Here is a 17,239-nt window from a genome sequence, read left to right on the forward strand (position 1 = left end):
CGGGGGGGTGAGTGTATGCCTGGGAAAGCACATCTTTTAGGAGGTATAATTGAAGGAGCAAAGGCCTTCAGGGTAGAAGGGCGTGGGATCAGCCCAGTGGGAGGAGTTGGCCTTCGAGGGGCGTCATTTCTTACTGATGCTTCAGCTTCCACAGTAAAATCAAAGGTCAAGTCATCAGCAGGGAGTGAGGAGGTCTGAGAGCATGTGGGAGATTTGAGGAGAGGACAAAATATGCCATAGTCACTTTTATACTGAGAGAATGGATTATCTGGGGAAATGTAATACAATTACTGAGGGAGAGAGAATGTAAGAAAATTGAAAATGTTAACAGCAGTAGTTATCTTTGGATAGTACAATCAATTTTTAAATTTTTCTTTCTAATTTTTATTTTCAGAGCTTTTGCATTAAAGTGCTTTTGCTGCTTTAAAAAGCTATTAAAATAATAGAAAAGAAAGCAACAGCCTTGCTACCCATTATTTCTTGGCTTGGTTCCTGTTTTCTATAGGAATTTTTCCTGGACCAATTCCAGCTCCTTGTTAAAATTTCCCAGACGTAATCTCCAGTGTTTGATGGTATCCTGTCATAGATATTATGTTATTTAAACAACTTTATGTATGAATACATTATTTTCCTAATGAATTTACCAACTCTTCACTGCCAGCAACTAGGTCCCATGAAGGTTTTATGCATCAGTGTTCAAAAATGTCTTAGATGTCAACCTTCTTTGTTGACATGTGGGTTTTCTCTCACCTCTCATTTACTTTGGCAGAGCCCGCTCTATCCTTGCAGGCCATGTGGTCCTCAGCCTGTGCTTAGTCAGACACTGCTTCATTCCCCTTCTTGCAAATACATCTCAGTTTTGTTGAGGCCATAAGGTCTGTACTTACAGAGCAGAACTTGAGGAGTGTGAACAAGGAGGAAATGAGAGAATTCTGCCACTCTCTTGTTCTCACGCTCATTCCTCACCTTCTCCCCCATGGTAAGTACTCCTTGATGTGTCCTAGTAATACTTGGGTAATAGGAAAGATATAGGACTTAATGGTCTATGTCAAAAATTAATTCTCAGTTCTGAACAAAATGCTGATACGTTGCTCTAGAGTTCAAAGAGAGAACCCAGACACTTCTTTGGAGGAAGCCAAACTATGCAAGAGATTTATGAGAAAGGCAGTAATTCATTAAACAGAAAGGTCTTTAGCGGGAATTGCTGAGAATGAAAGCCATGCCATCTTTCTCCCCCCCCCCCCAGACATTCCCTGAAGAAGTCCGAAGGGGAGGCTGTCAAGTAGCTTGCAGTGAGAGCAAGGGCAAAGGGCAGAAGTGATGTGTGGCGACAGCGCACGTTGCTCCCGTTGTTTGATGGATGCTGGGAAAGATAGCCCAGCCTGAGTTTCCTGTCAGCACCATCAGCAGCTGGGACAAGGTGAATCCAGCAGAAAACGTCTGTGTGCTGACTCCGGAGGGTTAAATGCGGGGACATGGGTCAAGGACAGTGGTGTCGCCCTGAGAACACATCACTCAAGTCAGAAGGGCAGTGTTAGAGAGCCCCAGGGAAAGGGTGGTAGTATCTGAAAAATCCATGAATTCACCTCGTGCATTTTGATATCTATGTGTTTGTCTAACACCCAAGAAAGAGAGGTCCAAGGAGAACTAGCTGATTTTGAAAAGGCCTTTCCTTTCATGTCATTTCCCCTGTTGACTGTAAAGGAGTCAAGCAGCTAGAAAGGAGTGGAGTAAAAGCACAGACCACCACCCGCTCCAGGTCCTTGAGCACTAGGTTCGGTCTAAGCCCATACGAGTGGGGATTACCTTTAAACTGTCTTTGAACCAGGTAAGGCAGAAATCTTCATCTCTTTATCTCTGTATTCTAATTCCTAAAAAATACCACTACTCATTAATGCCTGAGGTGATGTGGCATGTTCCTGAGATGTCATCAAGAGTAAGGGAAGAGACCCAATAGAGTGTTTGAAGGCTGTAGTAGGAAACGAAATAAAGCTGTGTCCCCCAGGGTCAGCCCATTGATTCAGCTAGTGATAGTGAAAGCAGTATCGGTGGTGGGTAGCAGTGATCGTCCGCTGGTAACAGTGGGGATAGCCGCCATTCACAGAATGCCAACTGGGTGCTGGCTTTCCTGTCACAGGCTTCAGGCGTGCTATCTCTAATCTTTACTGCAAACCAGCAATCTAGTTCTGTCTTCATAAGCACAGAAGGAAACTGAGGCTCACGGAGGTAAATAAATAGGGTCACCACAGGCAGGCATTAAGCAAAAACTGGAGGAAGGAAGCACAATGAAACTGGAAAAAGAAGGGAATGCATTTTCAGAAGTCGCCTCTCTTACTTTCTGCAATCTTGCCCACCTTCTCACTGTCATAAGGGCTTCCAGGTCCTGATGATTCTGGGCTCTGGGTGGCACTCCAACCACCAGACCTTTGGGGAATAAGGTGATCCTTAATGTTCCACTTTGGCCTCTAGCACACTTTCACTGGTATATGGCAAAACAGCCTTTGTTTCCACACTGTTCTACTTCATTCTGTTCCAGAAATGTTACACACAGTAAATATTTGTGCCACATAAATCAATTTCTTGCTTTTGGGCTGGCCTGCAGACATAACCACAGGTATATATAATGTCATTTCCATAGGAAAATCTATTCTGCATCTTAGGTGAAACAATTCACAAGTAGTCTCAACACTATCAACCTCAAATGAATATTAGGTTACACGTGAATACCCACATTAATGGTAGGGAGCAATGACATATTAAAAATCAAATATTTGCTCTTCTTAACTTCAGAATGCTTTGTGCAATTTAGTTCATATGCTTTCCAAGCAGCTGGCAGGGAAGGGTGAGGGGCACTGGAATGGTGCTGAGTGGCAGGGGAAAGCCAGTCTGTGATAACTCACCAAGTAGATTCTCATGAATAAAGACATGACTGCAATCTTTATCCCCCCTTTCTCTTTATGGCATCCCTGAGAAAGTCAGGAAATAAGGAACATGAATGTGTATAGTGACTGGCAAAGTGGAACAGCCGTATCTCCCAATGGCCCCTCCTTTATCCGTCCAGTTGGTCTGCTCTCACTGTAGCTGGGCTCTCACCAGTCAGGATTAAGAACATTCTCAGGAACAGCACCATGCCCATTGAGATTACAGCTTTCAGAGGCATCCCTGCCTGCTGTTAAGGAATATGACCTAAGCATCATTTACTTAATCTCCACAGTTTGATTTGCTCATTTAAAAATTAAGCTATTAAATTACACAATCAATAACTTAAACCCTAGAAAAATATGATTACTTAAAATGTAGTGTTGGTCTTGAGTACTTTAAAATATTCATTAATTCCACTAACATTTATTGAGTGCTTATTTTGAATTAGACAATATACTCAACAGCAGGGACACAGACTAATTAAAGCATACTTCCTGCCTTTAAGGACTTAGAAATGTTCAGAAATACAATGATTCACTTCTGTGCCAGTGGGAACTTCTTCCAATTTTATTGTTTGCAAAATTCATCTGTCCATTGGGGACTCCACTTACATACAAGCCTGACATCTGGCAATGTCAATCACTCAACTCATAGGTTGATTTTAGGAGGGTAATTGCTGTCTTGAAACTTGTTGGTTTTCTGCCAATGTGAGTCAGAAGACAAGGTGACACCTTACTAGATGACCTTGTGAATGACCCATGTCAGGGGCCATACCACATAGGCTGGTCCCAGCCTTGACTTTGGACTCTATTCTAATAACCACAGAAGGCCATGGAGGAGCCTAAGCATTGCGATGGAGTCCCTGGTACCTGGAGCGAGCTTGGAAAGGTAACTGGCTGACATACTGGCATCACGAGGGCCTCCCTACCGGTGGTCATAGTGCAAGAATTTGCACTGTCAAATCCTTCACAGTTCTCCTTAGGAACTATTGTTCCTCCCTGCCCTGCTTCACCAAGCCACTTGCTGGCAACATGGAGGTGGATTGTGCAGGGGGGAAGGAGCGGTTGTGGTTGGATAGAGGTGGAAAGACAAGGTAGAAGCTTCACATTGGCATTCCCAGCAATGCTGATCTCCCTATAGTTTCTGAGAGGAATCATGCTCCTTACCATCTCACTGTCATCGCCTGACTCCTCTGTCTGGAACTCTTCCCCAACAAGCCATCCTTAATTCCTAAGCATCCTTCAACTCTTGGCCTTTCAGAGCACTCACCTAGCTGGCCTTTGGTAAATAATATATACTGTATGCTGTGTGTTATATGCTGTTTACTATATTCCATGTACTATATGCTATAAACTATATACTATGTATATGTGCACTATATGCTATACACTATATACTATATATGTGCTATATGCTATATACCTCATAACTATATAATATAAACTGTACACTGTATACTGTATACTGTGTATTTTCTTTATAGCATAGCATTTATCACTATACCTTAGTATACAAGGTCTGTCCAGAAGGTATCTGGCCATGTAATATGAAAAATAGAGATATTTACTGAAGGAGATACAAGATACAAGAAACATTGTACATAGGACAATGATGCCTCAGTCCCCTCCAAAGTGGGAACTTTGGGACCTCACACAGTTCTCCCAGTATCTCTTCCACCACTCAAAACACTCTGCAAAATCCTTTGTTGGAATCACCATCAGCTGCCCCACCATATTTTCCTGAATCTCGTCAATGGTCTGAAATCTCTTCCATCAAAGGTGATTTTAGTTTGGGGAAAAGCCAGAAGTTGCAGGGTGCCAAATCTGGGCTATAGAGGGGCTGAGTCACCTGCATGATTTGATATTTTACAAAAAAAAATCCACATGACACATGATGCGTGAGTGGGTGCATTGTGTTGAAGTTACCCATAACTGCAGCCTTCTGAATCATCCGAATACTTTCTGCGGAGGAATGTTCAAGCTTAACCTAAAATGTGATGCAGATTCATTGCTGTACTCACTCAGTTATTTTGAATGCAATGGCCACACAGTGCACATACTCACTCAGCAGTGTCTACTCCCCCTACTAATGAGTACAGTGAAGTCATCATTGTTCATGCATGCACATTCCAGTCCACATCCTTGTCTGCCAGGTTACATGGATGTCACACAGACCGTTCTCATTACTTTAACAATGGCTGGAATTTTCCCGGACAGACCTCCTACCTTAATGTTTCTTGTTATTTAAGTATCTTTTTCCCTAATAAAAAAATTTACCAGGTTATAAACTGTGGCTGCATTGTTTCCCATTATATACCTAGTGCCTCCATAAATACTACTCAAAGTTTCAATATAATGAATGATGATGTTCTGGAAGAGATTAATTTTGAGATTTCTGAGGGAAGGTATATGGATTGATGGAAAATTGGGAAGGAAATAGCTTGGGCAAAACCATAAAATGAGGAATAGGTGTCTAACAGGTGGTATCTAAAATCCTGTTTTGCTTTCCATTTGAATCAAGTATAAGGTGAAATCAACCTTTGTGAAACACTGTTGAGAACAGTGATGTGCAGTGGACTTCGTTCACAGTCACAGGCAAGGCCCTTAAATGGCTCCGGAGACTTATTATGCAAAGGTGACTTTCAAAATCTTCCTGATGAGCAGACAACCATGCAAAAAAAGGGGGTTATTCAGTTTATGGCATTTTGAGTAGCGTGTACTGAGTTTAAAGTATTTTGGCTTTTTGATTTGGATTCCTAACATCAGAATAAAAATTATTTCAAGATATTTACCTCTTAGATGTAGGGATATGTATATTTATCTAAAGGAAAACAATGTTACAAGTTAATATATACAGAAGCAGGAAAATTCTTTAAAATCAATCTTTATCCTAGCCTTCATAAACAGTTCCAGGTACAAGTTAAATAATTTGCAATTCTCCCTGTCAGACTTCTTGGGTTCCTACTCTCTGCCAATATATCTTTCTCAGACTTTTGAAATATTTGAAATAAATTTTCACTACATCCTTAGAATTTCACTGACAGCTATCAGAGGGCAGGGGGAAGGGAGACTGGATGAAAGAAGGTGAAGGGAATAGCCAAAGGACATTATGCATAACCCATGAACACAGACAACAGTGAGGTGATGGCCAGAGGGAAGGGGGGTCAGGGTGGGGATGAAGTGGGCAAAGGTAGGGGAATGGGGGCACCTGTATAATGTCAACAATAAAACTAAAGTAAAGAAAAGAAAGAAATTCACTGAAAAAAATCACCTTCCATTTGCTTCAGGTGTTTGCTCAAAGAAATTAATTCAGAATCTTGTCTCATAATCAGGGTGAGGGCATAAATTCAGAGAATAGACAAACATTTTTAGGACAAAAGTTGATTGTTAAACAAGATGCTTTGGTCCATTTTTCTCAGAATGGGCGAGTTATACCTCATTACCAATAAACGTCAAGTGGACAATAGGTCAGTATTTCAGGTCAGCCTTGGCAGTGACTGTCTGGGACCTTTCTGCCCTGCTTTTGTCACCCTGCTGTGGTGTTTCTCATATTGTACCTGAGGGGCTGAGAAAAGGCCAGCAACTTAAAAAATATGAGGTCGTTGCTCAAATAAGTGTAGGGATTGGCACATATCAAATTTCCCTCTTGGAAATGAACATTAGATTCAAAACTGTAGGGCTTCCTACAATGTTTAGGAAATGTTACTCTAAGCTGCACTAGTAAAGCATCAGGAAAAAAATCAAGGCATGATGAACAGATACAACAGCAGTCCTATGTTTCTACCATCCTCTCTCCAATGCTCTGTTCAAGATGGGTATTGAATATGTACTATGTGAAAGAGAGGAAAAAGATGTTAGTAGCAGTTTAGGAGAAAAATCAGTTCATGGTAAGTCAGGTAAAATATAATGGCCAAAAAAACCTTCATCAGTATTTGGAAAGGATGAGTATAGGCTATTGTCCATATTAAAATTGGAGAATGTCTCCTCATTGCCTTTTTTTATAGAGTTTATGTCATATGTTATCTTTCAAAATTATAATTTATCACTAATCTTCTAATTTTTTTACTTTGTAGAACCTTTCCAGTATAGGACTTATGTCATTTAGCCCTGATCTTCTGATCTTTTTACTTTTAGAAACTTTCAAGTATAGGACTTATTCTAATTTTTATTTATTTATTTTTATTTTTAAATAACTTTATTGAGATATTATTGGCATACAAAAGTCTGTAGATAGTTAATGTGTACAACTCGATGAGTTTGGAGATAAGTATTTACCTCTGAAACCATCACTGTAATCAAAGCTATAAATAAACCCATCATCTCCCAAAGTTATCTTTCACCCCATTGATTGATTGGTTTTTCTTTTGTGGTGAGAGCACGTAACATAGGTCTGCCCTCCTAACACAATGTTAAATGTAAAAGATAGTATTTAAACTATAAGGCCCTGTGTTGTACAATAGATTTCCAGAAGCTTTTTTTGAGCCATTTAATGGATATTAAGTTTATGATAGATGAAAAGTTCAGATCACAAGTGGATTTATTTTAAAAGGCTGAGGGTTTTTAAAGATTTTTTTAATGCAACCAAGAGAAAGTAACATGGATTGAGTTTTTCTTGTGTGTGTTTATGTATAAAATAAGCAATGAAAAAATTTAGTTAGCAATAGAATTTTTTTCTTCGTGAAATAGAATATCACATTTCCCCAAATTTCTGGATACACCAATTAATATTATGATGTATTTGTGTCCTTCGGTTTCCAGGATGCATTTAGCAATAGCTATTGAGTTTTGAGCATTGTCTCAATGACAATATGTTGTCATTTTTTATAATGCATCATTTTTACCGGTATAAGTTACCATATTGCTGCCACCAATGGGGATTACTGTCATGTAGTGGTTTTAAATTTTTCCATACAAATTGGCAATGCAACCATATTAGATATTGTTATCCCTTGAGTAAAATAGCAGCTTCTCTCTGAGACTGATAAATTATATTTCTAGTGATAACACTGAACACATTAAAAACTCATTATTCCAGAGTCTTTCTTCTTCTAGGACGTTCTGCTCCAGTGTTTGTAAGCTTAGCTCTACAGAATTAGATCAGTAAGATGATTTTGTCTGAGAACATATCTTCTTGTCTATAGGTTTCTCTTCTTAATGATTGTAATCAGTAATTTTCTATTGGAAAGTAGCCTTTCTGGTATCTTCTTTCAAATGGGAAATAATTATAAAATCTTTTCAGTGGAAAATATTTCACTGTACTTTTAAAATACTACTATAATTATGAAGTAATCCTTAGAGTAATAAATTTTTAGAATTGGAGAGAACCTTAACTAGTCAATGTAATTCCAAATCATGGAAAGTAACCCCCAGGAAGGCAGGACACTGTCCATCTTCTTGGTGCTGTGTCCAGCCCAGCCGCCAAAACAACATTTGGTCTGAGTCTACTTTTGGATTTATAAATGGAGGAATAAATGAAATATGGAAAGCACAGTCTTATTTTCTAAGCATTCATAGGGATGTAGTAAATGCTGATTCTTATCCTTTTCCCTTTGAAGGGAGATTAATATGTCTGGCAAAAGAAACAAGATATATTCTGTATGCTGCCATGGGAAAGTTGAAAAATGACATGAAAGTTCAAAGGAAGGTAACATCTGCCCGATAGGGATGGAGCTTGCTCAGGAAAAAGTGTTGAAGAGAAAGCTGGAGAAGGAGGTGCAATTTTGATAGATGTGTTTTATGCAAAAGAAAGGCTCCCCAGGAAAGGGAGATAGAAATGAGAGCATACAGAAAGGAACTGAAAACAATGAAGCGTAGAGGACCTGCCCTTGCCCACCCTAGGGAGAAAACTGGGTAGATAAATTAGTGTTGAGTCCCGGAGGGTGGTGACAGGCCGTGCCACTTAGATCTGGTTTATTGTTACCTGCCATCAAAACTTAGTTCTTTCTCCTGTGCTCTTCATCCTAAGCAGTAACAGGAAACGGCCCCGTCAGACATGTTTTGCCAACAGCCTCAGTGGCAGCATTTGTAGTGTCCACCCCACCTCTTCAGACCTGTGTGATGTCATCTTTCCCAGCTCATCTCCCCTCCCAAATCTTGGTTCTTGTTCCGTCAGTCTTTCCAGTTTTGCAGCATCTACATTTTTAAGGTTGTCTTTTTTCCCCCCTTTTTGATTAGTTGTACTCCTTTCTCCCCCACCCAACAGACTCAGTCTGACCCACCCCCTCCCTTCCACTCTCACTGCAGACAGTTAGACTCCATGTCACCTCACTCCTGGATTATTCCAGTCACCTCTGGCTCCTCCCTGGGCTCCTCGTCTCCTGTCACTCTATCACCAGGGAGTGTAATTCTACCAAATTAAACTACAATGTGGTTTTATTACTCTCCTGCTTAGTTCCACAGTAGAAATCAGCCAACATTTGTGGAGGGCTTGTTATGTGCTACACAGAGCAGCAGGCAGAGCGAGTTACAATGACAGTGCATTCCCTGCCCTACAGGAATGCCCAGTTTAGTGTGGGTGACAGACTGGGAAACTGAAGTTATTATGCATGATGGAAAAAGTTATAAAATGCCTTAAAATGCTTTCGGTCATTTTCTAATACTTTCACATAAGCTTATTTATTTTAACCTTAATGATAAAGTCCTTATGCCATTTTAAAATAAATCCATTACTCTATTTACTTAAAAATGATTTATTTTACCTACACTAGAAAGTAATGTTATGTTTTAAAAATTTGAAAGATAAGTACATTTTTTTTGTTTTAATTTTTGAAAACAATTGTGTTGGGATCCAGAGAAAATATTTCACTTGAACCATAGATGTTCTCCAAGTAAAATATACACATTTATAAGCTCATATTTGGTTTAGTTCAGTTCAAACGCTAAGTCAAAAATGTCAATGTGAAATGTTTGTTTTGTCAGTAAACATAGTAAAGAATCACTCTGCGGTCATTGCAGGAAAGACATGCATACTTCACTTTAAAACCAGTTAGGAATGACCAAATATTGGTCTTATTGGCTAAAACTGACTGTTAAAACTCAAGATGTAAGCCAATAGTCACCACAAAGAAAATACCTATAGAAGATACATAAACGAAAAAGGGGAATCAAAGTTTGTCATTACAAAAAAAACAATGAAATACAAAGGGAGACAAAAAGAGAGGAAAATAGAAATAAAGGAGCTACAATACAGAAAACAACCAACAAAATCACAGCAGTAAGTCCTTCCCTCTCAATAATTACTTTAAATGTAGATGGGTTAACGTCCCTCCCTAATCAGAAGACTTAGTGCTGAGTGGATAAAAAATAAAATAAAACAAAACAAAAGCAAGATTGCACTATCTGCGGTCTGTAAGAAACTCACTTTAAGGACACACATGGGCTCAAACTGCAGGAGTGGAAGATCCTCTAATGCAAACGGTCACCAAAGGAGGACAGGGCGGCTGTACTTGTGTCAGGCAGAGTAGACTCGTGATGTAAGTATAGCCTGTCACAAGAGACAAAGAATATTATATAAGGATAAAAGAATCAATTCATATGCGCCCATGAATATCTAAATCAAAGACAAACTGAGGGGAGAAGTAGACAGGAAGTAATCATAGCAGAAGACTTCAATATTCCACTTTCAATAATGGATACAACATCCAGACAGAAAATCAATACAGGAATAGGGGACTTGAATAACAACTTGAATAGACCAAATGAAGCTAACAGACATATGCATAATATTTCATCCAACAATCCCAGAATACAGATTCTCCTCAAGCCCATATGGAACACTCTTCAGGAATGGTTACGTGTTAGGCCACAAAACAAGTCTTAACAAATTTTAGAAGACTGAGATCATATCAAACATCTTCTCTGACCACAATGGTATGAAACCAGAAAATTAATAGTAAAGGAACCTGGAAAATTTACACATACATGGAGATTAAACAACATACCCCTGATCATTCAGTGGTTCAAAGAAATGTTCTTTCCACAATTAAAACAAACCAAAAAGGGGATGAATGACCACATTTTGGGGGGAGGTGATAAACTTTGAATCAGAAACATTCTCCTTTCTTATAACAAAATTAATTTTCCCAGAGGACAATTATTTTTGGAAACATTTGATATCCAGAAAGTTCACATTTCCTAATGTGATTATCACTTGAATTTTATTTCAGTCTCTCACTGAGTCTTTCAGTTACTGAACAAAATGGAGATATTAAGTGGTTCACTTATGAAAATGAAAAGTTTCTAATTTCCTTTTTGTATTCACTCTGTGCCTAGCCTCACTTTGGGTTTTAAATTGCTCCTTTCCTCATCGTGTAGTTTTTATTGCTCTTTTCCTGAAAAAGAAATCCTCCTCTGCATCTCAACGCCATGCTTTCCCTCCCCATGAGCCTCTCCTTCAGTGAGAGAATACTCAGTGGAGATCTTGGGTGACTTTCTTCTTCTCTTGTAGGCTCTCATATTTGTTTTCTGGACTACGTTGGGATCCTTCAGAAAAGACTTCTGTCAGATTATTTTTATAACATTTCTACAGTTGTGTTTGAGAGATTTTGAAGTATAATATTTTTATTGCTTTGTGTGTATTTAACTTTATGTCAACACTTAAACTCCCTTATTTTAATCCAAAGAGAGGTCTGTGTCAGAGTTGGAAAGAAAATCTGTCTTGTGGAACGTATTTGCTATCTCTCCTTTTATAGTATTTGTGAACTTCTGATATTACGGACAAATGCATTGTCAGCAGGGAAGTACATGCTAAATGTAAAGGCTCTACTTAAGGTTTAGACCTCAGAAGACGACACATCAAAATGGAATACGTGACCCTTGAAGTAATTTTTTTAGTTCCTCCAAGAGTAGCTCATCTATGCGTGTTCATGTATCCTCACCTTATCTGGGGCAGAGACATAAATCCAGTTTTATGGTGAAGTTAGCAGGTAATCCCTCCCGTTTGCAGGTCTTGAAATGCTGCTTATCCATGGAAGGAATACGATTACTGCCAGATCCCCATGGCTCCCAAGGGTTTAATGCAAATGCAACTAACTCAACAGGGAAGCTGCAATGACAGAAAACCAGCATATGACCCCTTTTATACCTGAAGTTGCATATGAGTGACAGAAATTGGATTAAATTGTTTACAGACTTTTACTCTGAAACTAGTCTATAAACCTAGATTTAGCTTTTTCTCCACAAGTTGCTTCATTTTAGTAAATGGCACTATCATCCTCCATTTGACTCCTTCCTCAGCATCACACCTTATATTAATGAACCATCTGGGCATTGATGCTACTTCTGAAAAACCTTTTGACGTGTCTGCTTCTGTCTATCCCACTCCTAGTTCTGAGCCCATTCCAACTTTCCATGGATTATTGAAATAGACAGAGAACTGTTCACCCTATTTCAAGTATGATTCTTCCTTATTCATTGTCTATACTCTGCCTGAACAAACTTTAACAACTTTAAATATATCAACTGTATAAAAAAATAGGTAAAACAGAAACTACCGCCCTGGCTGGTGTAGTTCAGTGGATTGAGCACGGGCCTGCAAAGCAAAGGGTCATTGGTTCCATTCCCAGTCAGGGCACATGCCTGGGTTGCAGGCCAGGTCCCCAGGGGGGGCATGTGAGAAGCAACCACACATTGATGTTTCTCTCCTTCTCTTTCTCCTTTCCTTCCCCTTTCTCTAAAAAATAAATGAAATCTTTAAAAAAAAAAAAGAAAAGAAAAGGAAAGAAACTACCTGTGAACCCAGTTTAAGGGGTTGGGGCAGAAATAGACCCAGCTGAATTTTGCTGTGTACCCATTCTTCATTCTCCTACTCTGGAAATAAACAGTCTCCTAATCTGATCATATTAAGTCTCTGCTTCAGCACTTCAACGCATTCTGCTTGTCTTTGAAAAAAAAGATCCCCAAGCCTTTGCCGGTGCTGCCATGGTCCCCCATGGTCTGACCCCTGAGGGTTGCTCTCCAGCCTTGTCACGTGCCATTCTCTGTGAAGCCCAGAGAATGTCCCCCCCACCCCCCCCCCCGCAACCTTGGTGCCTAGTGCAATCCCTGAAACGTGTACCTAGCACTCAGTAATTGCTTGCAAATTGGAAGAGTACATGAATGATGGTCAGATAGTATTAGGACACAAACGTGAAAAAGTCACAGTTGCTGTCCTGGAGTCTCTCACTGGTGATAAGAGGTAGAAACAGGCCAGGGGATAGATGTGAAAATAAACAATTGTAACTCAGTGTGCTAAGATCTATAATAGAAGTCTGGATGAGCATAGGAATAGACACCAAAGGGTGTAATCAGATCTTCGGGGTTGGAGTGGATAAAAGAAGCCTTCACAAAAGAAGAGAGGTTTCAACTTAAGCTTGAAAGATGAATAGGATTTTTCAGGGCCCAGAAGGAGGACAGCATGTTTCAGGCAGAAAAGTAGCATGTGCAAAATTCATAAACCACATGGACCTGCAGAGAGCTGAGTGGAGCTGAAGCCCAGGATGCACGTGGAGGAGAGGTGGGAGACGACGTTGAAAAACCAGGCAGTGGCCAGACCAGGGAAGGCTTTATATCTCTGCTGCAGCATTTGAAGTTCAGCAAGCCTCATTCTTGAAACCCACTGAAGTACTTATGTGCCAGGCACCGTCCCAAGGCAATCAGCATATACAAAAATGAGTAAATTAACCCACCTATCCTCAAAAGCTTATTTGATAAGGAGATAAATCCACAATGCAATATGTTTGCCACTTTTTTTCTCAAATATCAGTGTCGCTGTAATGGCTAGATTCCGATGCACTCATGGTTCTGTATGTTTTGTACATTATAAAGTCATTGGGCAGCAGCCATATACCAGGGGCCCCATGTCACTCCGACACACATAAGCCGTGTTTGCAGTGTGATTGTGTTGTGGTGGAGTCTTCAGAAAGCTGCAGCCTTGCAGAGCCAGCTCAGGGCGGTTACAGCCACCCGAGGGGCTCCAGAGAGCCTCATGAACTTTTTGCAGAATGATAGGGGTTAGTGGGAAACTTGCACTGACCCTCTACCCAAGATGCACTGTGAATAGACGCTCACCTGCGTGATTTCAGCCTCTGGTTCGTACTGACCGCAGAGAACCATTCCTTCAGCCTAAGGACAGTCATCTTCCTCAGCAACAAGTAAATAGTCCTGGGAGGGGATAACATGGTAGACATTATATATTATACCATTCGCACCGTAGTACATAACATCCACCAATTATTTTTCCCCCCGAGAGATGGTTTAAACAGGAAGGAGAGAGTGAGGGGTCGTTAAGTACCCGATAGGGTTTCTGACACTGGCAATGTACAAAAAAGGAAATGTTGAACAAAGAACTCTTAATTTTGTCTCTCACCCATGCCTCCTATATCTCAAATTTGTGGGAAGGTTCAAACATTATTAGTTTTGTTTAAAGGGGTATTACTTTAGCACTGATGTCTGGTTGAGTACCCGGGTTTTATTGAGCTCTGGGCATATAGAGCATGTGCACTGTTGCAGCCAGGTTCCGTCCCTGCGGCCAAGCTCCACCTGGAGCCCCTGGACTGCCCCAGTGAGGCACCAAGCAGGGCCTGCAGGTTACTGTCCAGGGAAAGAATTCCTCCCAGCATGCTCAACCTTTTCATTCTCTGCCTTCGTAGATATAAAGTGAAATAAGTTTTTTTTAAAATTGCCCCTTCAGTTCTAATTAGTCTGAATCAGCTCCACAAAACTCTATGTGCAGTATGGGTCTTGCTGCCCTTCCACACAAGCTATCCTCTGAGGAAAGCAGGTTCGCAGTTACAATATAGCTGTCATGCCTTCCTGCAGTCCCCTTGGAAAAGGGCCTCTTTTCAACCTAAAAAGATGACAGCTTTACCCCCTGAGCTTTTTGACATATATAAACGTAAAGGCGTTGAAAAAGTAAATGAAAGAATCCCTTATTTTCCCTGTGAGGTAATAAAATGTTGCAGCTGCTCTGGGAAGGTCTTTTTCTACCATTGCAGCAGTTAACCTAAGAGGGGGGCGGGCGTTCTTCATTCGCTCTCTGAGGCTATCCCAGAGTTGCGGTTTTCCTGCTTACCCTTTGTCTGCTACGCACCCCTTTCTCCGGTTCCCAGTATGTATTGTTCTGGTCAAAGGCACAATAAACGCAGAAGTAATGAGCGATTTTTGAAAATAACATTTCCTACTGCTTTGTATTGGTTGGATAATAAGATGTTGCAAAGGATATAGCCAAATAACATCTCTAATGAAATATCAAGAGAAATAAGGTTCAGGTATCTGTGGATTGATGACTTGAGAGAAATTTACCCATTTCCCTGTAAAATGTGTATGAATTTCCTAGAAGGAGAAACAGGTAAGAGAAATAATCAAAATTGGTATACTTCAGCAGTGACATTCCAGTATTTTGTAATTTTTTTAGCTTAATAAAATATCTTTATGGTAGTTGTTTTGATTAGATTCTGAATTGTATTTCTTTCATATTCTACAGATTTTAATTTATCACTTAGATATATATTTTTAAAAGTTTATTATTCTTCATTAAAACAATACACAGTATATAATTAGTAAATAATAAATAAAAGGCATAATGGTTAGAAAAATATTCTCATCATTTTCAAATGATGTGATTGTCAAAATACAAAGCCCCCCCCCAAAAAAAAATGTACAGGCAGGTTGTTAGAATTAGTTTGGGAGTTGAACAAGATTGCTGAGTATAGAATCAATGTACAAAGACTATTGCATTTCTGAACGCCCCCACAAACTGTAGGGAAATATAATTGAAAATAAAGATTTTAATAATAAGTGCTTCAAGAAAAAGACTACCTAAATTGGAGTTAATCTAAAAATGATGTAAAAGATGTTTTTGAGAAAATTACTTTTAAATGTGAAAGATATCCAAGAATACCTAAATGAATGAAGTTATTTACCATTTTCATGGGTGGAGAGACCCAAAATCAAAAGGAGTTTCCTCCCAAATTGACATAATTTCAGTGCAATTTCAAAGTCTAACATGATGATTTTATTTTGCGCGTATGTGTGTGTGTATTGACAAATTAATCCCAAAGTACATGTGGAAGAGCAGACGGCTGGGGTAGTAACCGTTCCTTAAAAAGACAGATAGATGATGGTCTTTTGATTTACCAGATACGAACACACAGGAATAAGACATTGTAACATCCACACAGAAATATGCAAACTGACCAGTGCATCAAAACAGAGACTATAAGAAGAGTCATAGAGATTTATGAAAATTAAACTTATGGTGAAGTTGATATTGCAGGTCAGTGAGGAAAGGACGACATTTTCCAAAAATTTTATTGGGTTATTGTTCTAAGAAAAAAAGCACCAATTGACCCATTTTTATACCCTATAAAAATAATACTAGGTAGAAGAAAAAATGTGTTCGGTAAGCTTATAAAAGATTTAGAGAACATGGGTAACATCAGGGTATGGAAGAATATCGCTGGAGCATCAGACAAAGAAGCACTTAAAGAATACACAAAAAGCACAAACCATAAATAGTAATCAGATTTTGTTTGAAGCTAGAAAATGAGTCCTAAAAAACAATCAGAAAAAGGCAAGGAATTTTCGGTCACTTCACAGGAAAGGAAACTTTAATGGCAAATAAGCTTCTGAGAAAAATATTGAATGTCATTATTATTCAACCTTACAAGTGAGTAATGTCATTAATCAAAGTAACTGAATAATTTTAATTGAGTAATGTAAAAAAGTGCCACAATGCAATATAATTTTACAACAACCAGATTAGCAAAAGTTCATTTAAAAGTGTGCTGATATCGCCCTGGCCAGGTGGCTCAGTGGGTGGGAGCATCATCTGATGCACCAAAGGGTTGCGGTTTCATCCCTGGTCGGGGCACATTCCTAGGCTGGGTCACCCACCGGAGGAACTAATCAATGTTTCTCTCTCACATCGATGTGTGTGTGTCTCTCTCTCCCTTCTTCTGTCTCAAAAATAAACATACATATTCTCAGGTGAGGATTTATTAAAAAAAAACCTGTGACGATATCAAATTTTGGTAGGGATATGAAGCCAAAGGTACAGATGTAACTACTTAGAAAAACAATTTCCCGTTTTTCTGTGCAAGTTCACATGTGCATGCCCTATGAGCTAGCCATATAGCTTCTGGATTTATACATTAAAACATCTTGGACAGATAAGGCTCACATGTAGAACTGTTTAATGATAGCAAAAAAAATTGAGACAATACCAATGTTTGATATGAATGTTCTCAAGAGTCTAATGGTTAAACTAACTGTGGTTTGTTCCTATGGTGGACTATGATACAGCGGTGAAAAACGAGTGAAACATAGCTGCTTTACTTGCA

General features: G+C 39.4%; 1 protein-coding gene across 1 annotated transcript in view; it reads left to right on the top strand.

The window, feature by feature from the left end:
- PLXDC2 (plexin domain containing 2) overlaps positions 1–17,239 on the top strand; it is a 395,504-nt gene that overhangs the window by 262,256 nt on the left and 116,009 nt on the right. The window lies entirely within an intron of this gene.

Source organism: Desmodus rotundus, chromosome 4 (genome assembly GCF_022682495.2).
Source record: "Desmodus rotundus isolate HL8 chromosome 4, HLdesRot8A.1, whole genome shotgun sequence".
Taxonomy (NCBI): domain Eukaryota; kingdom Metazoa; phylum Chordata; class Mammalia; order Chiroptera; family Phyllostomidae; genus Desmodus; species Desmodus rotundus.